The sequence below is a fragment of the Pongo abelii genome, chromosome 11 (assembly GCF_028885655.2).
Source record: "Pongo abelii isolate AG06213 chromosome 11, NHGRI_mPonAbe1-v2.0_pri, whole genome shotgun sequence".
Classification (NCBI taxonomy): Eukaryota; Metazoa; Chordata; class Mammalia; order Primates; family Hominidae; genus Pongo; species Pongo abelii.
The window spans coordinates 98117516-98145452 of record NC_071996.2 but is presented as its reverse complement, the minus strand read 5'-3'; positions in this window follow the sequence as shown (position 1 = coordinate 98145452).

Here is a 27937-nt window from a genome sequence, read left to right as displayed (position 1 = left end):
CACTGACCCCTTTCTTTAAAAATAAATCTGGATGGGCTGCAGTGGGTTGCTGAGCCCCTTAAAATCTGAGTTCTCAAGTAAAAATAAAGTGACAGGAAAAGCTGATAGGCTGACTCCAACTCATTACCAGGAAGATGGCTGGCTACATGTGGGATGACTGGGAAACAGACCAATCTGGATATCATCTGAAGCTAGAGATTCCTAGACTACATTGAACTATTCCTTAACTCAAAATAGTTGGCCAACATTCAAGTCAGAGTCTAAAAATGTTGCTATTAAAACTCTGTATCTCTAATAGTTTTAAAGTCGTACTACCATGAATATACAATAAAATATATACATTTCTAACCATATTATGATTCTATTATTTTTAAAAAACAAATAAAAACCTTTGTTTTCTTCCAAACACAGTTGGAAACCACTGTAGGTCTTATAGCATATCAATACCTGAACTTGTTGGATACAGTTTGAAAATTATTATACATTAAATACTGAACATGCCCAGAGTGGATACAATCAGAGTACCTGGTGCCCTTATAAAACTCTCTTAAATAGGCTATTTCTCTCAGGGTATGCTATATATTGTCATATATACATTCAAGTTCTATTAATTGGTCTACTATTTTTGACATTTCATCTTCACTTTTGTTATCTTTGAGAGGAATTCAATATTAGGATGAATTATGTTTGTCTCTGAAAAAAATAGGTATTGGGTATTTTCTACCAAAGAGAATTTCATTCTAACACCTGTCTATCAGGTAGATATTAGCATTTGCCTTATTTAATTGATGAAGAAACTCAAGCTAAATGAACGCAACTTCCTGCAAGTCACCCAGCTAGGAAGTGGTTATAGATAGGATTCAAGCCTTGAGCTCATTAACTCTTCACCTTGTTGCCTGCTAAGAATTAAAATTACATTTTTTGGCCTAAGTCTTCTTGCATCTTTGTTCCAAAAAACAGCTATTTATTTTTCCTCTAACACACTCAGTAAACATAGCAGATCTTTGCTTTGTGCTTAATCTGTGTTGTCATCTGATCTTGTTTCTGTCTAGCCACATTTCCACTAAGCTTTGAGTTTTGCAATTTGTCTGTTTGGCTGAAATTTCCAATTGTTTAGCAAATGTTGGAGGAAATCATCCTATAAACAATTCTGACATCAAGTATACTTATATATTTATTATATTAATATGAAAGATTTATTATTATTTCTTAGTTTATTTTACGTTGTTTTCCACTTGTGTTAGATGGTGGTGAATTCCTCAAGAGTGCCAGAGAAAACATAAAGCCATGAAACCACATTTGTTTGAATACAGTGCCAAAGCAATTAGCTAAAAAGCAAAAATGTCAATCATGTCTTTGTTTCTTCTTCCAAACCAGGTCCCTAATGTGGTTGGAGCAACTTTTTCAATTAATCTGTTTGTCGATACTTTTTTTTTTGCATAGGCAGTTCAATAGTCAAATATTTTCCTTTTCATACCACTTATTAATTAAAAAAATAATTCTTTCTTTTCTTGAATCCAACACCTAGTTTATCAGAAACTACATTCTTTCATTTTTCTAGATACATAATTACTATCAGAAACAAAGCTATCAGATGCAAATTACATTTAATTCCTTCAAGTTCTAAGAAGCACGTCAGAATTTTACATCTAAGGAAAAGTTCAGACTCAGAAGACAGCCACAAAGATTTTGTCTTCTGTATTTAGGCAAATGCCCCACACATTAAAATAACTTTATAAGTAGGATATTGGAAAGTCCTGTAATTATTTTTCTCTTAATTATCATGAAGATAAATACTGTGAATGCTATTGCTATGGCATATGTAATTTTGCTTTGAGTGGGGTCCAAAAAAGATTGAGTGGCGAATAGGTGCTAAAGGTTGATACAAACCTCATGTATGATAGCGTTTAAAAAACCAATAGCCCAATAAAATATTCCATCAAAATACCGTGTGTGTGTTACGTGTGTGTGTCTTTTGTTTCAATGTGAAAAATTTTAGCTAAAATGTAAAGTGGTATTCCAGATTCTCCTGCTTTCATGGAGCCTCTCATTTGCCTGTCAACAGTTCTCAGGCAAATGGTGTGAAACATCCAGCTGCCGTGATCGGATGAGATATTATCCCCTGTTACAGATCCCGCATCTGAGATTATAGCTTTCCAAACCACCCTTTCATTTAACTAAACCAGTCATATTAAGAGAATATCAACATTTTGAAGATTTTAACTGATATGTTCATAAGAGTAGTCTGACTGTATACAATTAAATTATAATTTGTATTATAAAATGGCAACAGGAATTGGCTTATTATAAACTGACTTTAAAAATAATTTTGGGGGGAGGAGCCAAGATGGCCGAATAGGAACAGCTCCGGTCTACAGCTCCCAGCGCGAGCGACGCAGAAGACGGGTGATTTCTGCATTTCCATCTGAGGTACCGTGTTCATCTCACTAGGGAGTGCCAGACAGTGGGCGCAGGTCAGTGGGTGAGCGCACCGTGTGCCAGCCGAAGCAGGGGCGAGGCATTGCCTCACTCGGGAAGCACAAGGGGTCAGGGAGTTCCCTTGCCAGGGGTGACAGACAGCACCTGGAAAATCGGGCCACTCTCACCCGAATACTGTGCTTTTCCGACGGGCTTAGGAAACGGTGCCCCAGGAGAGTATAGCCCGCACCTGGCTCAGAGGGTCCTACGCCCACGGAGTCTCGCTGATTGCTAGCACAGCAGTCTGAGATCAAACAGCAAGTCGGCAGCGAGGCTGGGGGAGGGGCGCCCGCCATTGCCCAGGCTCGCTTAGGTAAACAAAGCAGCCTGGAAGCTTGAACTGGGCGGAGCCCACCACAGCTCAAGGAGGCCTGCCTGCCTCTGTAGGCTCCACCTCTGGGGGCAGGGCACAGACAAACAAAAAGACAGCAGTAACCTCTGCAGACTTAAATGTCCCTGTCTGACAGCTGTGAGGAGAGCAGTGGTTCTCCCAGCACGCAACTGGAGATCTGAGAACGGGCTGACTGCCTCCTCAAGTGGGTCCCTGACCCCTGACCCCCGAGCAGCCTAACTGGGAGGCACCCCCCAGCAGGGGCAGACTGACACCTCACACGGCCGGCCAGGTACTCCAACAGACCTGCAGCTGAGGGTTCTGTCTGTTAGAAGGAAAACTAACAGAAAGGACATCCACACCAAAAACCCATCTGTACATCACCATCATCAAAGACCAAAAGTAGATAAAACCACAAAGATGGGGAAAAAACAGAGCAGAAAAACTGGAAACTCTAAAAACCAGAGTACCTCTCCTCCTCCAAAGGAACGCAGTTCCTCACCAGCAACGGAACAAAGCTGGATGGAGAATGACTTTGACGAGCTGAGAGAAGAAGGCTTCAGACGATCAAATTACTCCGAGCTACGGGAGGATATTCAATCCAAAGGCAAAGAAGTTGAAAACTTTGAAAAAAATTTAGAAGAATGTATAACTAGAATAACCAATACAGAGAAGTGCTTAAAGGAGCTGATGGAGCTGAAAACCAAGGCTCGAGAACTACGTGAAGAATGCAGAAGCCTCAGGAGCCGATGCAATCAAATGGAAGAAAGGGTATCAGCCCTGGAAGATGAAATGAATGAAATGAAGCGAGAAGGGAAGTTTAGAGAAAAAAGAATAAAAAGAAACGAGCAAAGCCTCCAAGAAATGTGGGACTATGTGAAAAGACCAAATCTACGTCTGATTGGTGTACCTGAAAGTGATGGGGAGAATGGAAACAAGTTGGAAAACACTCTGCAGGATATTATCCAGGAGAACTTCCCCAATCTAGCAAGGCAAGCCAACATTCAGATTCAGGAAATACAGAGAACGCCACAAAGATACTCTTCGAGAAGAGCAACTCCAAGACACATAATTGTCAGATTCACCAAAGTTGAAATGAAGGAAAAAATGTTAAGGGCAGCCAGAGAGAAAGGACGGGTTACCATCAAAGGGAAGCCCATCAGACTAACAGCGGATCTCTCGGCAGAAACCCTACAAGCCAGAAGAGAGTGGGGGCCAATATTCAACATTCTTAAAGAAAAGAATTTTCAACCCAGAATTTCATATCCTGCCAAACTAAGCTTCATAAGTGAAGGAGAAATAAAATACTTTACAGACAAGCAAATGCTGAGAGATTTTGTCACCACCAGGCCTGCCCTAAAAGAGCTCTTGAAGGAAGCGCTAAACATGGAAAGGCACAACCGGTACCAGCCACTGCAAAATCATACCGAAATGTAAAGACCATTGAGACTAGGAAGAGACTGCATCAACTAACGAGCAAAACATCGAGCTAATATCATAATGACAGGATCAAATTCACACATAACAATATTAACTTTAAATGTAAATGGACTAAATGGTCCAATTAAAAGACACAGACTGGCAAATTGGATAAAGACTCAAGACCCATCAGTGTGCTGTATTCAGGAAACCCATCTCACGTGCAGAGACACACATAGGCTCAAAATAAAAGGATGGAGGAAGATCTACCAAGCAAATGGAAAACAAAAAAAGGCAGGGGTTGCAATCCTAGTCTCTGATAAAACAGACTTTAAACCAACAAAGATCAAAAGAGACAAAGAAGGCCATTACATAATGGTAAAGGGATTAATTCAACAAGAAGAGCTAACTATCCTAAATATATATGCACCCAATACAGGAGCACCCAGATTCATAAAGCAAGTCCTGAGTGACCTACAAAGAGACTTAGACTCCCACACATTAATAATGGGAGACTTTAACACCCCACTGTCAACATTAGACAGATCAACGAGACAGAAAGTCAACAAGGATACCCAGGAATTGAACTCAGCTCTGCACCAAGCAGACCTAATAGACATCTACAGAACTCTCCACCCCAAATCAACAGAATATACATTTTTTTCAGCACCACACCACACCTATTCCAAAATTGACCATATCCTTGGAAGTAAAGCTCTCCTCAATAAATGTAAAAGAACAGAAATTGTAACAAACTGTCTCTCAGATCACAGTGCAATCAAGCTAGAACTCAGGATTAAGAATCTCACTCAAAACCGCTCAACTACGTGGAAACTGAACAACCTGCTCCTGAATGACTACTGGGTACATAACGAAATGAAGGCAGAAATAAAGATGTTCTTTGAAACCAACGAGAACCAAGACACAACATACCAGAATCTCTGGGATGCATTCAAAGCAGTGTGTAGAGGGAAATTTATAGCACTAAATGCCCACAAGAGAAAGCAGGAAAGATCCAAAATTGACACCCTAACATCACAATTAAAAGAACTAGAAAAGCAAGAGCAAACACATTCAAAAGCTAGCAGAAGGCAAGAAATAACTAAAATCAGAGCAGAACTGAAGGAAATAGAGACACAAAAAACCCTTCAAAAAATAAATGAATCCAGGAGCTGGTTTTTTGAAAGGATCAACAAAATTGATAGACCGCTAGCAAGATTAATAAAGAAAAAAAGAGAGAAGAATCAAATAGATGCAATAAAAAATGATAAAGGGGATATCACCACCGATCCCACAGAAATACAAACTACCATCAGAGAATATTACAAACACCTCTATGCAAATAAACTAGAAAATCTAGAAGAAATGGATAAATTCCTCAACACATACACCCTCCCAAGACTAAACCAAGAAGAAGTTCAATCTCTGAATAGACCAATAACAGGAGCTGAAATTATGGCAATAATCAATAGCTTACCAACCAAAAAAAGTCCAGGACCAGATGGGTTCACAGCCGAATTCTACCAGAGGTACAAGGAGGAACTGGTACCATTCCTTCTGAAACTATTCCAATCAATAGAAAAAGAGGGAATCCTCCCTAACTCATTTTATGAGGCCAGCATCATCCTGATACCAAAGCCTGGCAGAGACACAACAAAAAAAGAGAATTTTAGACCAATATCCTTGATGAACATTGATGCAAAAATCCTCAATAAAATACTGGCAAACAGAATCCAGCAGCACATCAAAAAGCTTATCCACCATGATCAAGTGGGCTTCATCCCTGGGATGCAAGGCTGGTTCAATATACGCAAATCAATAAATGTAATCCAGCATATAAACAGAACCAAAGACAAAAACCACATGATTATCTCAATAGATGCAGAAAAGGCCTTTGACAAAATTCAACAACCCTTCATGCTAAAAACTCTCAATAAATTAGGAATTGATGGGACGTATCTCAAAATAATAAGCGCTATTTATGACAAACCCACAGCCAATATCATACTGAATGGGCAAAAACTGAAAGCATTCCCTTTGAAAACTGGCACAAGACAGGGATGCCCTCTCTCGCCACTTCTATTCAACATAGTGTTGGAAGTTCTGGCCAGGGCAATTAGGCAGGAGAAGGAAATCAAGGGTATTCAATTAGGAAAAGAGGAAGTCAAATTGTCCCTGTTTGCAGATGACATGATAGTATATCTAGAAAACCCCATTGTCTCAGCCCAAAATCTCCTTAAGCTGATAAGCAACTTCAGCAAAGTCTCAGGATACAAAATCAATGTGCAAAAATCACAAGCATTCTTATACATCAATAACAGACAAACAGAGAGCCAAATCATGAGTGAACTCCCATTCACAATTGCTTCAAAGAGAATAAAATACCTAGGAATCCAACTTACAAGGGATGTGAAAGACCTCTTCAAGGAGAACTACAAACCACTGCTCAAGGAAATAAAAGAGGATACAAACAAATGGAAGAACATTCCATGCTCATGGGTAGGAAGAATCAATATCATGAAAATGGCCATCCTTCCCAAGGTAATTTACAGATTCAATGCCATCCCCATCAAGCTACCAATGACTTTCTTCACAGAATTGGAAAAAACTACTTTAAAGTTCATATGGAACCAAAAAAGAGCCCGCATCGCCAAGTCAATCCTAAGCCAAAAGAACAGAGCTGGAGGCATCACGCTACCTGACTTCAAACTATACTACAAGGCTACAGTAACCAAAACAGCATGGTACTGGTACCAAAACAGAGATATAGATCAATGGAACAGAACAGAGCCGTCAGAAATAATGCCACATATCTACAACCATCTGATCTTTGACAAACCTGACAAAAACAAGAAATGGGGAAAGGATTCCCTATTTAATAAATGGTGCTGGGAAAACTGGCTAGCCATATGTAGAAAGCTGAAACTGGATCCTTTCCTTACACCTTATACAAAAATCAATTCAAGATGGATTAAAGACTTAAATGTTAGACCTAAAACCATAAAAACCCTAGAAGAAAACCTAGGCAATACCATTCAGGACATAGGCATGGGCAAGGACTTCATGTCTAAAACACCAAAAGCAATGGCAACAAAAGCCAAAATTGACAAATGGGATCTAATTAAACTAAAGAGCTTCTGCACAGCAAAGGAAACTACCATCAGAGTGAACAGGCAACCTACAAAATGGGAGAAAATTTTCGCAACCTACTCATCTGACAAAGGGCTAATATCCAGAATCTACAATGAACTCCAACAAATTTACAAGAAAAAAACAAACAACCCCATCAAAAAGTGGGCGAAGGACATGAACAGACACTTCTCAAAAGAAGACATTTATGCAGCCAAAAGACACATGAAAAAATGCTCACCATCACTGGCCATCAGAGAAATGCAAATCAAAACCACAATGAGATACCATCTCACACCAGTTAGAATGGCGATCATTAAAAAGTCAGGAAACAACAGGTGCTGGAGAGGATGTGGAGGAATAGGAACACTTTTACACTGTTGGTGGGACTGTAAACTAGTTCAACCCTTGTGGAAGTCAGTGTGGCGATTCCTCAGGGATCTAGAACTAGAAATTCCATTCGACCCAGCCATCCCATTACTGGGTATATACCCAAAGGACTATAAATCATGCTGCTATAAAGACACATGCACACGTATGTTTATTGCCGCATTATTCACAATAGCAAAGACTTGGAACCAACCCAAATGTCCAACAATGATAGACTGGATTAAGAAAATGTGGCACATCTACACCATGGAATACTATGCAGCCGTAAGAAATGATGAGTTCATGTCCTTTGTAGGGACATGGATGAAATTGGAAATCATCATTCTCAGTAAACTATCGCAAGAACAAAAAACCAAACACCGCATATTCTCACTCATAGGTGGGAATTGAACAATGAGAACACATGGACACAGGAAGGGGAACATCACACTTCAGGGACTGTTGTGGGTTGGGGGGAGGGGGGAGGGATAACATTGGGAGATATACCTAATGCTAGATGACGAGTTGGTGGGTGCAGTGCACCAGCATGGCACATGTATACATATGTAACTTACCTGCACATTGGGCACATGTACCATAAAACCTAAAGTATAATAATAATAATAATAATAATAATTACAATAAAAGAAAAAAAAAATAATAATTTTGACAACCAATTTTTCAACTAAGGTAGTTTAAGTCAGAAATAATACAGAAATAAACTGTATGGATGAGACACAGAATTGTATTGTGATTATGAGTAAAGTATGTGAATATGTACCACAATTCTACGATTTTTTTTCCGCAAGCAAGTCTAAACCATTTGGATGGTTACTTCTAAGAATGTCATATTTTATTTGGTAATTGCCATTGGTCCATGTTCTTGTGCAATACAAACTCTATAGTGAATTTAAAAGGTAAAGATGAATTGAAACCATTAAAAATTGATTAAGAATAAGTTAAAAGGAAATGCAAAATGCTTTCAACACATAATAAATATACATAATTAATCTAATACTACTTTCTGTGGGCATATAGAGGAGGAAAAAAACAGTAAACATTTGGTTAAGAAAGAGAGATTGGCTATTAATTTCCTATTCCCATTGCTGTGGTACTCTACAAACCCTGGAAAGACTACACAGTCACTCTTTCATATAAAGACAAAAATCAAACTAGTCCCATATTGGGCATTGATTGTTTGTGACCAGCCGTCATCTTGGAATGTTCTCCTTACATTTTGATACTTTCCCCAATGAGTCCCACCTTCTGCAAATGCACATCCTCTAGTGCTTTTGTTGCTGGGATGCAAGCAGGTGACCAATTTTCTGTAAAATCAATATGATTCAGAGATTAGCAACATTTTGAGGTGGCCATGCATGGGAATTTGTATTCTGATAAGCATGATGGTGAAGATTCTCTGGGTGGTAGCAGGTGTTTTGGAGCCCAATCCCAGATGTGATGATTGCTGTGTGACTGAGACAGCGATCTTTTAGGTAGAGATGCCTGCATGTGTGTGGGCATTGTTTCTGTAAATATAACTTCAGAACGTTGTTCACCAATCCTCCCAGAGATTCTGCGAAATACTTAATGTTCTTTCATAATTACTGTTTTGAAAGGGAAACTAGCCATATTGGATTTTCTTGTTTACAACTAAGAACTGAATTAGACATGCTTCTCTTACCCCTCAGTAATACCAGTAGTACTTCCTCTAGAAGTTAATGAACCTCTTTCTCACCTCTCTCAAATTTTGCTTATATTAAATAGTGTGTTAGGAACAGATTCCCAGGAATCCAACTCTGAGATGGAGATTAGCATGCAGGATGGGAATCAGACTGTCCTATCAGAGATGGCGATTAAAATGCAGGCTGTTTATTAGGGATCGTTTTGGGGATTAACACCCATCGAAGACAAGGGAAGGAAGCAGGATTGAGCAGAGGGAAACACTGGGCTGTGATGAAGTTTCAAAGAAGACCTCAGTGAGCTCCATGGAATGTTGTGAACATGAAAGGCCCTGGTCTGTGGGCCACTCTAAAGAGGGGTCTGATTTTGGGCAATGTGATTCTTTTCATTTGGAGCAATTTTGAAAAGAATTGACAGCTGAGGAAACCCACCATTTTGAAGCATACATCCTTCAGGCTACAGCATCTACTATACAGCTCATGTGCATTATTATTGTAAATTCTTTCCACAACTGTGGTCCCATTAGACTGAGAGCTCTGACTCTCATGAAAAATTTCTTAAAGTGTTAAAGCATAATGCTTAAGCATGTGAGCTCCGGAACCAAAATGCCTGGGTTTCAATCATGGCTCTAATATCTAGCTGCTGTGTGTCCTTGTGTACCTTGGTTTTTCAGCATTCTCATATATAAAATGGGGGTTATAGTTCTTTATTCATAGGGCTATTGTGAGCTAATCTATGTGAAGGGCATAAACACTTTTTGGTATTGCATAGATACTCAATACTGATAGACAAAATCAACTTTTAAGTGCCTAAAATCTAAGAGAGTCCCTACTATGTATTAGATGTCAAATTTTCATTTTTTCATTTTATTGAATATACACATTATTCAAAGTTGGACACAGGAATGTAGAGCTAATGACTACATATACAAGACAATTTAAAGGCATTGTGAGGCTTGCATGTCCTAAAATATGTCTTTCTCTAGGTGAGGTACTTGTTAAAGTGAAAAAGATTTACTAGGATTGAGGTGACTATGTTAGGTCTCTACAGTATCTCATCATCTCAGCCAGGAGAAGTAAACAATAATATCTTCTCAGACACCTGAGCCTAAAAGGGCAGTTTTGATGAAGTAATAAAAAAGATAAAAAAAACAAAACAGAAAAATGTACAGACCAAGAAGCATGGCTCTGGGAGGACCATTCTGGCATGAAGATATGGATATTTGATAAGAAATGTGCAACCAAGGAGAAGAAAGTGTTACTCAAAGACCTTCTGTCATCAGATCAGAAACTCCTCAAGGGTGATAGGCACAGTGTCTGGCACCTGCTGAGTTTTGAAGAAATGACCAGCGCATTGTTTTCTGGAGCTCAAGAGGAGACATCTTAGGATTATCCAGGTGTGTGCTCTCTCAACACTCATTGCTCCCAAATAAGATAGTGAATTATAAAATCCTATTGGTGGGACACTGATTGAAACCAAGAGGGTGGTTTGCCTTTCCTTTTTAGGAGCACGAACCATCAGCAATTTTTCTCTAGGACCTTGTGGAAGATGAGGGCAGTCTTCTCTAATAAGGCTGTCTATGAGACAACATTCATAGCTTTTCTTTGTTTACCTTTTCAAACTTTATGGAAAATGTGAAATATTTATAATGCTTACAGAACAAATAGATCTATTGCTATAAGTTGTGATGCTATTACCTTTCTACAGAGGAAGATGTTGTTTCTCTGGAACTTTGGGGCATTATATTAGGACACAAGTAGAGGCAAAATAATACTGTGACATGAAGGAGGTGTCTTTTTTCCCAGCAGACACAACTATGCTTATGAGATTTTCCTCTTAGTTTTCTGATAATTTTCATCATTTTGAACAAAGAAAAATTGAACACATAAGGGTAACCAAAAAAATGTGTTTGGTTGGGTTTCTGGTCCAATAATCATTTAAGCACCTTCAAGATCCTAGCAAAGTACAAGATGTTTCAATCAGTCCATGTTCTTTTGGAAATGTGAATAGTTATTAAGAATAAAAGTATCTCAGAAAAGTATGAAAAGTTTCCAGAAGAAAAATATAAGCAAATATTTACTTAGCCCTTATAACAGTTTTTACTTAGAGATAAATACTTTAGATATTATCTCATTTAACATTCATAATTATTCTGTGGAGTAGAATATTATCCTCATATTACAGAAGAAGAAACTGAGGCTCAGTGATATGAAAACAATTGTTTGATTTCATTGGGCCTCCACCTCCCCTTATCACTAAACTTAGTCTCACCTGCTTGTATGAGTAGACTGAAGTACTATCCATATTTTATCTGGGGGATTTAATAGAAGCAGTGCTAGAGTCTTTCAAGTATTGGCCAAAACACTGAGACATTTCCAATGGGATGTTTTAGAATCTGTTAGAAAGACACCTAGATGGGAATCATTTATCCTTCCTATTTGTACTTCTTGGTTTCTTAAGAATTGTCTATACACCTGGAGTGTTTGTTTAAAATCCCACCCCGGGCCTTTTAGTCAGGATTTATGAAATGGGGGTGGAAATTTGGCAAGCACCTTTAGTGATTCTTAGGCCCACTAACTTTGAGAAACACTGCTTTTTGCCCTAGATCCTGAGGAGATGTAGGGCACTGCACAGTATTTGTGAGAAAAGAAAATTGGTGTGGCTTTTGATTAATGGCTCTGAGAAACAGAATGGGAAACATATCTAAAAATACTACCTTACTGGAGAGGTTGACGGGTGAGAACAGTAAGTTATTAAAAACTAAGAATAATTTAAGAACTAATTTTACAGATAATTGATAATGAAATGATCTGATAATAGTTCAAGCAGAGTACATAGGGGTGAGTTTTGAAGACACTGTAATTAAGAGGATTAAGGAGACCAGCTAGAAAAGAATTAAAGAAATCAAGATAAATGATAACAGAGCAAGAACAAGAAACTTACTTCCCAGAGATAAGCGAGTCTTAGGAAAGAGGCATTAGGTATTAGATTTATCTGAAAATCTCTAATGAAGTTTAGAAGAATGACGCTTTGGCCTTATGGAGAAACTTCCATAGCTGAAATCTTTCTCAGGAAGTTTATGTGTTACTTGGGTTGAGAGGTTCTCTTTTGCTTTGTACAATATCAGTAACTATGTATATTTTTAATACTGGAGAATATTTTCCACTTCTACTGTATATACCCAAGGGGAGCATTTTTACTGAATATACCCGAGGTGTAACTTCTCATGGAAAAGATACAATTAAAGTATAATATGCAACATTAAAGAATAGAATTTATATTATTCTGATAGAGCAATAGTGTTGCTTTTCATTAAATTATGGGTTACATTCAATATATCAAATAATTGATGAAAATATAATATGATACTCATTTACATGGCATCATATATTGCTTCCAAGAAGTTTGAAACATTTTTCACTGATCTAAACAATTTCTAAATAAAAAATAGATGAATAGATATAAATAATAATGAATGTATGAATATACTTCTAGATTTTATATTCTAGTCTGCTGATTTATCTAGTTTTATACCTATACTTACTGCTCATGTTCACTGATTTTAGGTAAAATATGCCTTCTGATAATGCAAGTTCCCACAAAACTTGCTATTCCTTTTTTTAATTGAAAAACTTGAAGTAGTTAAAGATTCACATGCAGTTATACGATCTAGTACAGGGATATCCCTTGTGTCCTTTTCCAAGTTTTCCCCAATGGTAGCTTTTTGCAAAATTATAGCATAGTATCAGAACCATGATATTGATACAATCAGCCAACCTTATTCTGATTTTTCTAGTTTCACTGAACTCATTTGTGTGAGTGTGTTCTAAACAATTTTCTCACATGCAGTTTTATGTACTTACCACCACAGTTAAGATACTCAACAGTTCTATCAACACAGGGGCCCTCCTATTGCGACTTTATAAACATACCTTTATCTCTCCTATTGTTCTAATTTTATAATATTTTTACACTATTCTTGAGCATTTCTACTTCTATGTGAAGATGAGGATAATTTTGAGCAAATCCCTGTTCACAACGCACACAAAGTGCGGACTCTAGTTGTAATGTCCTAAAACATACAAAACAAATATTAGTTTTGAGACAATTGATACATTTGTGTTGTTAATCTTCCCATCTGGTGTCAATGCCTGCCAGGCGAAGAATACCAGGGACAACCCACATTTAAACAAGTTTAATTTATTGCTGTTTGTTGCAAAGGAGCAAAAACATCATGGGAAACCATTAGGTGTCTCAGAATGTTAAAAGATAACATTTAAGGATTTAAGCTTGTATTAAGTGATTTTGGAGAGGGTTCACAGAAATAGGGCTTTGCCTTGAATTGGATGCTCTAAGGAAGTAGGGGTAATGATTGGCCAACACGTTTAAGAAAAAATGTTCTAATTTAGTAGTCAAGAAAATTTGTTTGCACACATAGACACGTATGACCAAATACAGAAAACAAGGTATTAAATTATATTCATAGACCTGTCAAAATATAAATAGAATTGCATTTTCCATCACTGGTGGAAATGTCAAGAAGAGCTACCTCACAGAACAGGGAAAGTGAGTATAACACAGCTGTTTGAGAAAGTAATCTGGCAACATCTATTAAAATAAAGATAAACTTTTGTCTAGCAATTTTATTCACGGGAATCTATCATATAGAACCAGAATATCATGACTTAATATAGTTTGTAAAAAAAAGGAAAAAACATGTTGGAATTAAAGAGAAAGCCTGAGCAATAGGAAAATGATATACACGTTAGGGCATTTACACTATGAAATATTATGCTGCTGTTAACAAATAATAAATTAACTCTTCATCAGTTAACCTATAGTAAATTAACTCTTCATCAGTTAACCTGGAGAGATTTCCACGACGCATTTTGGAGTGTGAAAAACAAAGTATATAAAATCTATGGATATGATTTCAGTTATAGTAAAAGCAATAGCAAAATGTATGTATGCGTGTGTATCCATGTTATATTTTATGCATCTTTTATATAGTCTATGAAAAGTAATTTGAAATATTTCTCATGTAAACATTGTGTCTCTTCAATGGATCAAAATATAATGCTGTCTTTTCATGGGGAATCAAAATTCAGCTATTTTATCTAAAAGTATATAGTAACTTTTAATGTATCTGGAATCTATATATGTGTGTGCATATATGTATATGCTTAAGTGAGCTTAAAAAAAAAACAACAAAAATAAATACAATAGAATAGTATTCAACCTGAAAATGAAGGAAATTCTGCCATTCTGCCAGCAACATGGATGAAACTTGAGGACGTTATGCCAACTGAAATGTCTGTCACACAAAGACAAACACTGCATGATTCCGCTTGTATGAGATGGGTAAAATAGTCAAATTCATAGAATCGAAGAGTGAAATGGTGGTTACCAGGTTCTGTGGGGAGTGGGAAATAGGAAATTGGTAATCAAAGGGCATATATTAGTAGCTTTTGTCAAACAAGATGAATAAACTCTAGAGATCTGCTGTAAGGCACGGTACCTGTAGTAAACAATAATGACTTGTAGCTTTAAAATTTTAAGAAGGTAGATCTCATGCTAAGTATTTTTAACACAATAATAATGAAAACCACACAAAACCCCAAACAAACTAATAATGGCAAAGATAAGAAAAAGTCAAACCTGGAGGGCTCTGATCTAATTAGAATAATAGGGATTAGATAGTAAAATGACTTTTAAAAAACATTTATGTTACTATTTGATGCCTCCATTTTCCTAGATTCAAAATATGCACAATTTTAATACTTTAAGATAGAATTTAAGTTATGTGATTCAACAATAAAAAACAAGTTTACCTTTAAATAAAGCTTTCCATAAAAGTGCAAACTATTTTAATATATCAGTATGTATCCAAAGCGAAGATCAAGTAAAGCAAGCAGAATTGATACTGTAAAATGTGCCTCTTAAAGTAATTTATTATAATAAATGGCAGGCTAACAATGAAAAGGTGAGCTGGCAGAGGAACTCTTCTCCAATCCTATTTCTATCACAGCTGGAGGTGCATGGCTTCCTTGTTCTTACAAAGGGATTACTGCTACATGGCGAGCTCCTGCAACAAAAGTTAAATAGGAATCAGCTTCGCTTCTTAAATATTAATAATGCAATCACTACATAAAGGAATTTAGTAATGCATAGTATAATTAAAGAAGTCAGCGCTTCTAAGAACTCCCAGTTTTCTTAACGGTTTACTCAGATGTTATCTTCATGTGATCACAGTCCTTAGGAGACAAGTGTTTATATTGATAGTGAAATTCTGTTTGAAAGTAAAATATCTATACCTGTAAGATGATTAGTTTTTAAAAATCTGTCTGATCTAAAACAGCTGACTTTTTTCAATAACTTTCATATTTTGATTCAATAGATATTGACCTTTTTTCCTTCTTACCTTCCTTACTTTTATTGTATTATTAAATGCTGTGTAGATTTAGACTGAATAGAGGTAGCATTTACTTCTCTCCTAGGTTCCTATATGAAAATAGCTTTAAACAATTTATATTATGCTTATGAAAACTTATTCAACATTGAGAAAATCAAGCAACATTTTTTGGGGGAGGTATTATAACCTATAGATAATATTTAGGTTTACAGAAGATCTATAAATATTAAATTATGTCTATAAATATTTGCCCAGTTCCTATCAACTAGAGTTCTACTATCATTTAGAACAGTTTAAAACTGTCTCTGTCAATTTGCTTCTGAAGATATCACTAGTATGTGCAGCCTAGGGGTTAGGGGGAGGTTAGGTACTTTTAAGACAGGCATAAAAAAAGAAAAGATAAATTATAGAGAGAAAATAAACTTTTTCTGATTCAGTCATTCATAAAGAAATATTGATTGAATGTCAAGGACTCTTCTAGGAGCTGTAGATTCAGCAGTGGTCAAAAAAAAAAAAAAAAAAGTCCCTGGAGCTTACTTTCTAGTTGAGATCTCTCAAGGTAAAGAAAGAAGGCAACCCTTAGAAATGATCTCTAAATGTGGTTCCAGAAAGAATATTACCGCGTGGGAAATAAAAACTTCCCAATAAAATGATGCAACACTGAAGGCTTATTGTCACCTAATCTTTGAAAAGCTACTGTCAGAAAGAAAAAAGTGATAGAATGGAGGAAGGAAATTGTATCTAGAGATCCATAGTTTAATATAATCTCTCACAGATTATTGGAAGCCATCCCTGTTTTAGTAAACATAAAGGGCCTCTGGCAACTCGAATTACTTGCATATACAAAGATGATGATTGTGTTCTTGTATTTCTGTCTCTGCAAACAAATGAACATAAAATATCCAATAGAAACAGGTTCATACTTGTGTTTTTACTTTAATGTATTAGTGTCTAAAGCGCTTCTGAAGAAACAGCCAAACTAAACGGAGATTTTTAGTCCTAAAAGACTGAAGAATAAACAACTCTTCTCAAGAGACTGCTTAAGCATTGCACCAACAAAGGCAGAGTTAGGTCAAGAATTATCAAGACATTAAAAATCAAGTGATAGTGTCAGAGTATTAGTTTTGTATTAACACAATGTGTTAATACACAGTGTGTTTTTGCAATATTAAATTCCCTAAATGGCTACATGGCCAGAAGTAAATTCAATATTTATTTACTGGAGTATTTTGTATTTACTTGGATCACAATAAAATAGACAAATGTCTGAAACAGTGCTGCTCTCTTTTCCTCCTTCTCTTTTGAGGACTCTATGTACATATTAGAGTAATTTGCGAAGTATTTATTCATAGCATTTTGTCCAAGTGTATACTGCCTGCCATGGACTCTGTGAGAAGCTTCCAATCCATAATACCCAAAGGAATATAAGTGTAGTATAAAAAAGAGTAGACAGTATACAGAAAGTGATTTATACATTGCTAACAGTTGCCTGACCAAATAGTGATCAAGATGCGCAAAGGATTGGGGAACGCTTAATGGAAGAGAGATGTCTGGAATTGAGTTTTGGTGAGCAATATTAACAAGATTGGAGCTTGGTGACATATGTTGGGCATAATGATGAGGCCATTCTAATGAGATCAGTCTCACAAGAGTGATCTATTACAGGAAGTAGTAGGAGAAAAGTTATAATGAATTTATATTTCTCAAGAGATTTAAGTAAAATGACAGTGTTTTTCTTTTTTAATTTTAATTTAATTTTATTTTAAGTTCTGGATACATGTGCAGGACATGCATGTTTGTTATGTGAGTTTAAGAGGCAGTGAGAAGCTATTGAATATCCCTGAGTACTAGGTCAAAGTAAAATAATCTGGCCGACTATTTCAGGAGCAATTGAAAATATAAGGTAGTTAAAATGGTATCACACACCACACACCAACACACACAAAATATAAGAAGAATGCACACTAATTATGAGCAAGTTTTCTAAAGACACGTAAAGGTTGCTTGGGCTATGTGGGAGGAAAAATTTGGAAAAAAGTAAAAAGACCTTGATAGGATTATCCTATGGAAGGAGCTCTGGGCCCATTTTCTTGAACCAAGTTCTTTTCATGGTGGTAACATAAGCACTACATAGGCTCCTGGAATATGAGAGTAAAAGGTACTTGTTGCTTAATCTTTGGAAGAGATCTTCAGGTACTGGATATACAAAGAGTAAATTACTGTGTAGTATGTCTGGGCAGATGAGGACCTTAGCTTCCTCTGCTTACCTGCAGTTCGGTGTGGTTTGAAGTTAGAGAATTAATTCGTAACTAAAATATCTCAGTGGCAAGGAATTACTCCTAAGGATCCCGTGCCTGGAAGGGAGTTCTGAATTGTAAAACGAGTGAGTTCTGAATTATGAAAGGAGTGACGGAGTGACTTAGCTGCAACAGAAATGTGCTGACAACCAAATACCAAATGAGATAAGGTTTAAGGGCTGCAAAGATAAATGATGATAGAGGACAAAATGGAGCTGCTTATCTCTAACATCTTGATTGTACTTAAATTTTCAGCAACTTGCATGCAAATCTAGCAAATTGTGTGTGTGTGTGTGTGTGTGTGTGTCTGTGTGTGTACGTGTTTGTGTATGAGACACAAGTAGCGGAGAGATGTGAGACCAGGTTATATATCTATGATTGTGGAATGAGAATCCATTCAAAATATAAATGGGAATGTAATAGAAAAACAAAGGTTAATTAATATTTATTCCCCATATATGTAGCTCATTTGATCACAAATTCCAGCACTTTTTTGGTTACTGGTAATAAGTATTCAATAAATGTTTCTCAATTAAATAGAATTACTGATTGAATTATATGAAGTCTTACATGTTCTAACATCCATTGTAGCCTATTGCACTTCCTAAAATATAGCAGAGTGTTATGGAATCCCCAAGATTAATTGGACGTGCAAAGCCTTTTTACTGTAAATGGAGGCAACTGCTGTAGGTCTTTCCTAAACTTACACTCTCACTCTAGGCCAATATTTTTTAGTGCACAACATATTTTCTCTTGAAAATCCTGCTGAGTTAAAAATTCACATGTATTTGGAGTTTCTTCAATATACAAAAATATATAGAAGTTTCTTCAATATATAAAACTAACAGAGATTTTTATTTAGCATTTAATGACTGTGAAAGCCGTATGAACCTTTCTCCTTAGCTGTATGTTGAAAAAACACACACTTTCAGAATTCATAGAGTTAGAACGTATACATTTGGAAATAATACATAATTATTTTAAGCATTCTGCAACATTGACCAGAGATGTGAAAATTAATGTCTTCATCATTCTTAACAGTTGCTAGTTTCACAGCATGATCCCATGCTAATGGAACCTTGACTTGCACAGCGAGGTGAAAACCAATAACTCTGTGCTGAGGGCATAATATATGGATGATATATGTATGTAAGTGTGCATTCAAGTGCATATATATTTACATAAATATAAAACACCATTTAAATGTACTTTGGAACATGTGAAAGCAAATACAAATATATTTTTATTAGAGTTAATATAATTCATTAACTTTTCTGGTTTTAGAAGTAATTGGTGTTTATTGCAGAACAATTGGAACATGAAAAAATGTATAAGGTGCAAATAATCATAAGCTCATGATCCAAATATTTTGTTGTATCCCTAATGGTCTATTTTTAATGCAGAAACATGTTTGATCTGGCCATAGTTGGGTATAGAAGAAAATCCTTCAAAATTTCATTTCCGTATCTCTGCTTTACATTCTAGCCTGCATAATGCAAGGGAAGAGTTTTGCTTCAGCACAAACTAGCCCTTTGCCATCCTCCACTTTTCCCTCATCTCTCACTTCAGATTCAAACTGTTCATCCAAATAACTGCCCCAGAAATTAGTATAATTATTCTCTGTTTTGTTTTAATAACATATCTATTTTTCTTTTAAAACTTTTTTTTTTTTGAGACAGGGTCTTAGTCTGTTGCCCAAGGTGAAGTAAAGTGGTGTGATCCTGGTTCACTGCAGCCTCAACATACCCAGGCTCAGGTGATCCTCCCACCTAAGTTTTGTATTTTTTATAGAGACAGAGTTTCACTATGTTGCCCAGGCTGCTCTTGAACTCCTGGGCCCAAGGAATCTGTCCACCTTGACCTCCCAAATTGCTGGGATTACAGGTGTGAGCCACTGCTCCTGGCTTTATTTTTCTTTATTAAAAATTTATTGCAGCAACCTAAAACCTAATTCCTACATCTACAGAGTGAAAGATCCATAACCATGTTCCTCTCTCTCTGGTTTGATGCTCACTTCTTATACAAAACATAACGTTTGTGAACTTTCATGATTCATAAATACATAGAGGCTTCTCTTACTTTAATGTCCAGAAAAGTACTTCATATACAGTAAGCACTCAGTAAATATGGGTTGACTGAATCTCCTTGTTGGGTTATCAGTAGAGTGATTGCTGGTGTTGATGGCAGTGGTGGCCCATCTGGAGCAAGCACTGCCATGATGCCTTCTGCAGTGGGGAAGGTACGGCTGGGGCTGAGCACTCCACAGACCCAGTGGGAGCCAGGAATAGGTGGGAGCCCCTTCTGCTTCTGAGTTGGAGGGGTGGGAGCCCCACCCTCCCAGGCACAGCTGCAGCTGTCCAGCTGAGGCTGTGGACCTTGGCATTCTGGTGCTCTCAGGGACTGGGAAGCCCTCATGCCCCTGTAGGCTCAGAAGTCTCTGCTCTTGCTGCCTGGCCTCTCCCTGCTCCCAGTGCCCACAAAGTTGAGGCTGAGTCCAGGCACTGTCGCAACCCGGCTAAGTGGGTGTGCTTGGGGCAGTGCTGACACACCAGCCCCTTTTTGCCTTGGCCCCCTCCAGACTTTGAGCACTGACAAGCACAGGAGGGAGGCCGGGGTGCTGAGGGCAGCTTGGCAAGGGCCTGCAGGCACCCCTTGGCACGAACAGCCTGGGTGCCATGGGCACCGTGGAGAGCAGGTTGATGGTGGCAGGAAGCAGACAGGATCCTGGGAAAAAATGGACAGGTCCCTGGTGAAGCCCTACCTTCAAGCCAAGGCTGGCCTGAGGCCTGAGGGCTGGGCTGCCAGTTCCATGGACTGGAGTGAGAACTTATGGTGCTTTTTCTGGGCCACCTATGGCTGCTTATGGACCAATCAGCATGCACTTCCTTTCCTTGGAAGCCCATAAAAACCCCCAGATACAGCTAGCCTTGGGCAGACAATGGGATGACCTGACTGCAGGTAGGAGCTACTCACTCTGGGTCTCCTCTCCTCTCCACTGAGGGCTGCACAGACATCAGGATGATCTGCCAGTGGAAAGGAGCTATGGCCATTGGGTCTCCTGAGAACTGTTCTGCTGCTCAGTGAAGCTGTTCTCCACCTTGCTCATCCTCCAGGTGTCTGTGTACCTCATTCTTCCAGGACATGGGACAAGAACTTGGGACCTGCTGAATGGCGGGACTAAAAGAGCTATAACACAAACAGGGCTGAAACATGACCCTGCAACCCACCACCCCATCCCTGCTTCTCTCCTGCTTGCAGGCAACAAGAAGGAGAGAAGAGCTGTGGCCCTTTGGGGAGTCCAGACCTAGGGACTCACTGTCCCTAGGTGAGGGCTGTGACACCCTCTTTGGGTCTCTGCAGTTCCTGGCATCTCCAAGCTTCCAGGTGCCACTGCATTCCCTTCATCTAGACATGGGTACCTGCAGCAGAAGCCACGTGCAGTACATTTGATCCAGCTGTGACTCTGCACAGAGCTGGCATCTGTGCCAGGCACCTGGAGCTGACTTCTCCGCCTAAGCAGCCAGCACGCCCACCTGGCTGTGCACAGTGGCTGGAACCCACTCTCACTTGCTCACATAACCCTCACCGCTTCGTGCCTGGCTTGCGCTTGGCAGGTGTGGGACCTGGGCCTGTAGCGTAAGCTGAGCACAGCCTGCCAGGCCGAGTGGGCAGAACAAACCCAGTGGGCAAGAGCAGATAGTCAGAAGGTGCTGCCTGCCACAGAAATTTCTGGCTGGTGAACCAACACCTTAAGGAGCCCGTGACAGTGTCATTTATAGGCCATAAGCTCATTACCAATTGATGTTACTACAGACTGTGTAATACAGATTAGCCAAGTATGTAACACTGTTGTGGCAATGATGCTTTTGTGAAATTCTTTATGATTTCCCACCCATTTTTATTTATATTTGTGCCCCACATGATCTGTTACCCTCTTACCACTATCCAAAAATCAGAAAGAATATCTCTCTGGAGATTGTCCATTGGTGTGCATAAACAACTGTGTTGCTTAAAACTATTTCTTTAAGTTACAGTACTGCAGTGCAACATTGAACTGTAAAAGTTCCAAGAGTGAAATAAAATGGTTCTCTTGACAGAAATACCCTGAGGCACTCTCGTTATTTAAATAGAGTGTTCTTCAGCAAAGGTTGTTCCATCAACAATTAGTGCCTTCTTCATAACTCCTAAATTATTCATTAAATGCAAATACAAAATCTAATCACTTCATTTTGCAGTAAAGTTGAAAGAAGAAAGATTAATGCTATTTTTTTTCTTTAAAATGCAGTTCTAATTCTTTTGGTCTTACTGTGTTTGAATGATAATAAATATAATTTTGATATGCAAGGTTTTTGTAGCAATTTAATTTTTCTAATAATGAAAAATGAAGGCTGAATTTTGCTGGTTTGTGTTTCTTCTCAGAGAGTCCTAACTGATAAACTACATCTCCTGTATACATGAATTTCTCTTTGCTGGCAGCAAAAATTCTGCTAATAGTTTCATATCTATTCCATACTCATACACTGAACAGTTTATGGCGTATCCTTAACCTGCATCTCCCTTCCTTTTCTGCCACAGGGCTTCATAAACAGAATAAAAATAAGGTTGCAGATCTCCACTTGTTAGCGGTGGAATTATGACCACCATTTCAGGGCAACTTCTTTAAGGTTACCTTTGAGCCAGCCTCGCCTTTTTGTATACTCGAGTCCCTTTAGTGGGGAAGAAAAATCAGTTACATTAGTATGTAAAGTGACATGTAATGTATGTAATGTAATAATAAGGTAAATTAGTGTGGAAAGCAAAGTCTCTTTGAGGGGATCACTGTAAGGCATTTCTCTGAATTATTAGTACCTAGGCTGTTGGACAAATTGATGTGCCCTTTTGTTACTGTTGTGGAGTTTGATGTGTCTCTGTGAGTGTGTTTTTGTTTTTTAGGTCTTATAGAAACTCTTACTATTCAAGTAGCTGATCATCTTCTCTGCGGTCTTCCTGGTCTGAAGCTCAAAAGCAAATTTACAGTGTTTCTCAATTTGATTGCATACAAGTTTATGACAGTTATAATCATTATTCTTTCAAAAATCTTGTTCCTGCTGTCTTACTATTCCTGTTTTTCTTTAGCTGTGATTCCAAAACCCGTTTGGTTTCATCTTGTTGTACAGCATATTTTTCTGTAAACCATGTTGAACGCTTTTATGGAATAATGTGGGGGATAAATGTGTACATACAGGTAGAACTTCACACTGTTGCTTATACTATGCACCTCTGCTATGCTGGCAGAAATACAGCTATCAAGGGCTGCCTGTAAATTCTAACTTTCAATAAGAAGAGATTGTGAGTTGAGAGTAAGACAAAGTACAAGCCTCTGTTTTTCACACTAAGGGAATATGTATTATTCAAGAGTGGAAGGGAACATTTCATTCACAGGTTAAGCAAAATAGATAATGAGTAACAAGACAACTTCTTGATATTTTGTCATCTGCATATAACCAAGGCAAGAAAGTATTTACATTTTACATATGCAAATATCAAGAACAAAGAATAGTGTCATTGTAACTCTCCAATGTTATTTCTGGTTATGTGACCCAGTCCTAGCCAATCCCAGATTAACATGTCAATGCCCCAGTGCCTGGCTCAGAAATAGGCATATGACCCACTCAGAACCAATGAGAAACAATCGGAATAAGAGGGCCAGTAAGAGACCCAACCATGGCAGAAGAAACATCTGACTGGGCCTTTTCAGTAAGATGAGTAATAAATTCCTTGGCGTTTAGGCAGTAATCATTTATTGAGTCTCTCTCTCAAAAGAAAAAAAAAGTGGTACACTGGTCACTGTGACACCCATAGAGGATCAGACAATAATATTGAAGCAAAACATTCTGTATGGCCTACTTGATACAGTGCTCCAGGAAGGTAATCAGAGATACCAGGTATATCCAGGTAAATCATGAATTATACAATCCTTAAAGGGGCAATTCACAAAATCTGCAACATGAGTGATGCCCCAAGATTTATGAGTTTTATGACTTGAGCAAAGTCAGGTCCAAATGCTGGACTTTGGAACTCAGATGTAGTTATCCAAATGTTTCATTCAATTTTTGGTGTGAAAAGACAGTTTTGTGCAACTTGGTGAGAAAAGTCAGTTAGGTCATACGAAATTGGCATTGTATCAGCATTTTAACCATCATTAAAAATCTTTTTAAAAATGTTCACATTTCCATATTTTTATAAAAGAAGTTAGTCTTTTGAAGTATACATACCCTATTCAAAAAATGTAGATGAACTTTCAACCTTTTTTTTTTTACAGAAATAGAGTGTTAAGTTTTTCAAGATTTGACAACAAAGACATTTTTAATAGTAAATTATAGCCAAAAATAGATTTTTGTTAAAACAATGTTATTGACCAATTCAGGGTCTAAAAAGCACATTAAGCTTTTAATTGCATGACATTTGTTGGTAAAGGGTTGTAGCATAATTGTTAGTGAGCTTTCAGAAGTGTTTCTTGGAGATAATGTTTGAATAATCTATTGCTTGAATTTGAATAATTTATGCATGAACCAGTGTAGAGTTATAATTGCAATTACAATGTTCAGTTCAGTAGCAATGAGTTGCATTTGAAGTTGGATGCCGATTACACCATATAGCTTAGGCTCTGCTTTTCATTTCATTTTAACAAAGGATTCTGAGTAAAGGGAGATGGCTCAGAGCTTGACAAAAGTTCCCAAGTGAAAGTGAAGTTTTAAAGAGTTTCTTTCTAAAGATTTTTATTTCATTTTATTATTTTTTAATATTCAAAGTCTGAAATCCAATCTTGCATGCTTCTGTGCCATAGAGATAAAGCAAGGGACTAAAAGTGCCCCTGGTTGGACAGAAAGGACTTTTCTACTTTTCTTCTGAAGGAGCAGCTGCTCTCATCAATAATTTCCTGAAGCAATAGTCCTGGAGTGTAAACAATATTTTATACGGATGACAGTGGAACAGAATATGTTATTGCTGAAATTTGTGCACTTCACTGGGGGGAATGGATTAACCCTGTATGACACAGAATCAACTATATTATATTTTCAGAATTAAATGAAAGGGTTAAGAGTTTTCATATGAAAGAAGTTTCTGATTCTAAAAGAGACAATACAATAATTTTCACAAATATGAAAAATTTTATGTCATAGAATATTTTAAGCAATTAATACTACTAATCTTTAAAGTGTTTTACCAATCAATTAAACTTAATTTTATAATGTGACACTGAATTTCTGCTTTCTGGAAAAATTTTAAAACTATACTGAAGTGTTGACAGTTTTAGAGGGTTATTTTTTTTTGTTTACTTAAAAAAAGTCAATGGGCCATGAATTTATTTTCACATCTTCTGAAATGAACAAACATTTATAAAGACTTTAACTAATTTGATCAAAATTAAAACTATTTAAATTACAACATTGCTAGAGATCAAGCATTTCCGTGGAGTTCATTTGTTGCTGAAACTTTGGGATTTAATTTCACTTATTATAGTCAAGTATCTCCATGTTCCTTTTTCTTAAATTTTGTCTACTATGCTACAATATAATAATATTCTTTAATTCTATCATTCACATTAAAGGTATTCTCAAATGGGGTATTGACTGGGGAACTAAAAAATATAAAATAGGCCAGGGGTGGTGGCTCTCACCTGTAATCCCAGCACTTTGGGAGGCCGAGGTGGGCAGGTCATTAGGTCAGTAGTTTGAGACCAGTCTGGCCAACATAGTGAAACCCCGTCTCTACTAAAAATACAAAAAATTAGCCAGGTGTGGTGGTGTGCGCCTGTAATCCCAGCTACTCAGGAGGCTGAGGCAGGAGAATCACGTGAACCCAGGAGGCGGAGAGGTTTCAGTGAGCCCTCGTGCCATTGCACTCCAGCCTGGGCCACAGTGTGAGACTCTGTCTCAAAAGAAGAATATATATATTTTATATTTTATAAAATATAATATATATATTTATATCTAATATATAATATACTATGTAATATATAAATATATATATTTTATATATATATAAAATAAATTGCAAAGGCAGAATTCTGTAACTTTTATCATGGACATCTTAAAACATATTGAATTATATATTAATGGGCTAGAATTCGGAAAGGAATCAAGCTCATTTAGTTCTATCCCCTGCTTTTAAGCAAAATAAAACAGTACAGAAATATTGTGGATATGTGTTGGCAAAATCTTAAAGTCAGGTAAAATTATGTAGCCTTTTAAAATAACTTTTTCTTTTTCATAAACCTTATACTTGGAAATGTAATTTATTTCTGGTATAATTTAGATCCATCCCCATTTGCTAGTTTGTAACTTCTAAATTTAGTTTTGAGATCACCACAAGAATATTAAAGGTGGACAATTAAGTATGAACCCCCTCCATTTTGATTGCTGAGAGATTTAAAAATTAATGATGTAACTGAAGATTTATTTTATTTCTTAATCTTGTTGAGTTAAAATGTTTTTACTTTTTAGACAGCTTCGAAGGAAGTTGAATATTGTATTCATACTAATTTATACTTCTCTTTTCAGAAGTGAATTTAAAAAATTGAGAAAATTTGGTTATCACAGTTATGCCTTACTAAGCAAGTATCTGAACTTATGTGTAGTTTGAAGCATGGGTAATAATTACTGTTTAGTAAAAATATGAATTGCAAAATTCAATTCAATTGATGTAATTTGTTTTCAATATTCTCTCCTTGTTTAAAATGATCAACAAATATTAATCTATTTGGACTAAGGTAATAGTCCAATTACTAATTGGACTATTTATAATTGACCACTTACAAGTGGCACACAGGGGGTGTCATAAAGAAATAGTTTTGCTTAAGAAAGATAATAATAATGAAATCAACATTGTAAAACAACATGTTTTACCCATTTAAGAGAAAACATGCTTTTTACATTTATTATAGAAAGTGGAAAGCAGAGTGAGCTCTGTGGTCAGACTGCCTGTGCTTTCATTCCTGTTCTGTCACTCAGTAAGTGTTGTGGCCTTGGGCAAGTCACTTGCAAAAGTCTTAGCTTCCTTATCAGTAAAAAGTAATTACCTGTGAGGCTTACGATTATGTCATTATATTTAAACAGGCTTGGAACATAGTTAGCACTCTATAATATTTACTATTTTCTATGGTTTGTATGTAAGTAGATAGCATTTATTTTGAATGAATTTATCTATAAAGTAGTGCCTACTACTAGAAAACATTATGAGGAGTAATAATATTGATAATATTCTATAAAAAATTAGCCTGAGACCTATGGCTAACTTGGATGATTCTTTTTTCCCCTAAATTACAATGAATCAGTAAGGTTTTTCTTTGCAGAGAATCATTTTATGACCCAGGGGAACAGGAGGAAAGAAAGCACTTTCTATCAAGTACTTTATCTATTCAATATATTAACTTATCTTTATTTACTCAGTCATTTTTTAAGGATCTACGATTATATTATATGAGTACATATGTAATATATCTGTATTATATAATTCCAATTATACATATAATTTAAATCTTCCCTAGAGGCTTGTGAATTTGTCATATTCTGCTTTGATTGTAAAAGAAGAAAGAAGGAGCCTGGAGAGAGATTAAGTGAACTAATACATGACAATACTGGCATTTAAATCTAGATTTCTCTACTCTAAAACATATGCTTTTTTTCAAAAATACCATATTGCCTTCATAGATAGCAAATTTAGGCCAGTGATACATAGTATAACTAAAGATGACCTAGCCTGGCAAAACCAAAGTGCCAAAAATGTTAGAGTTGAATTTGTGTTAAATGACTCAAATATCAATGTAAAAAATAACAATGA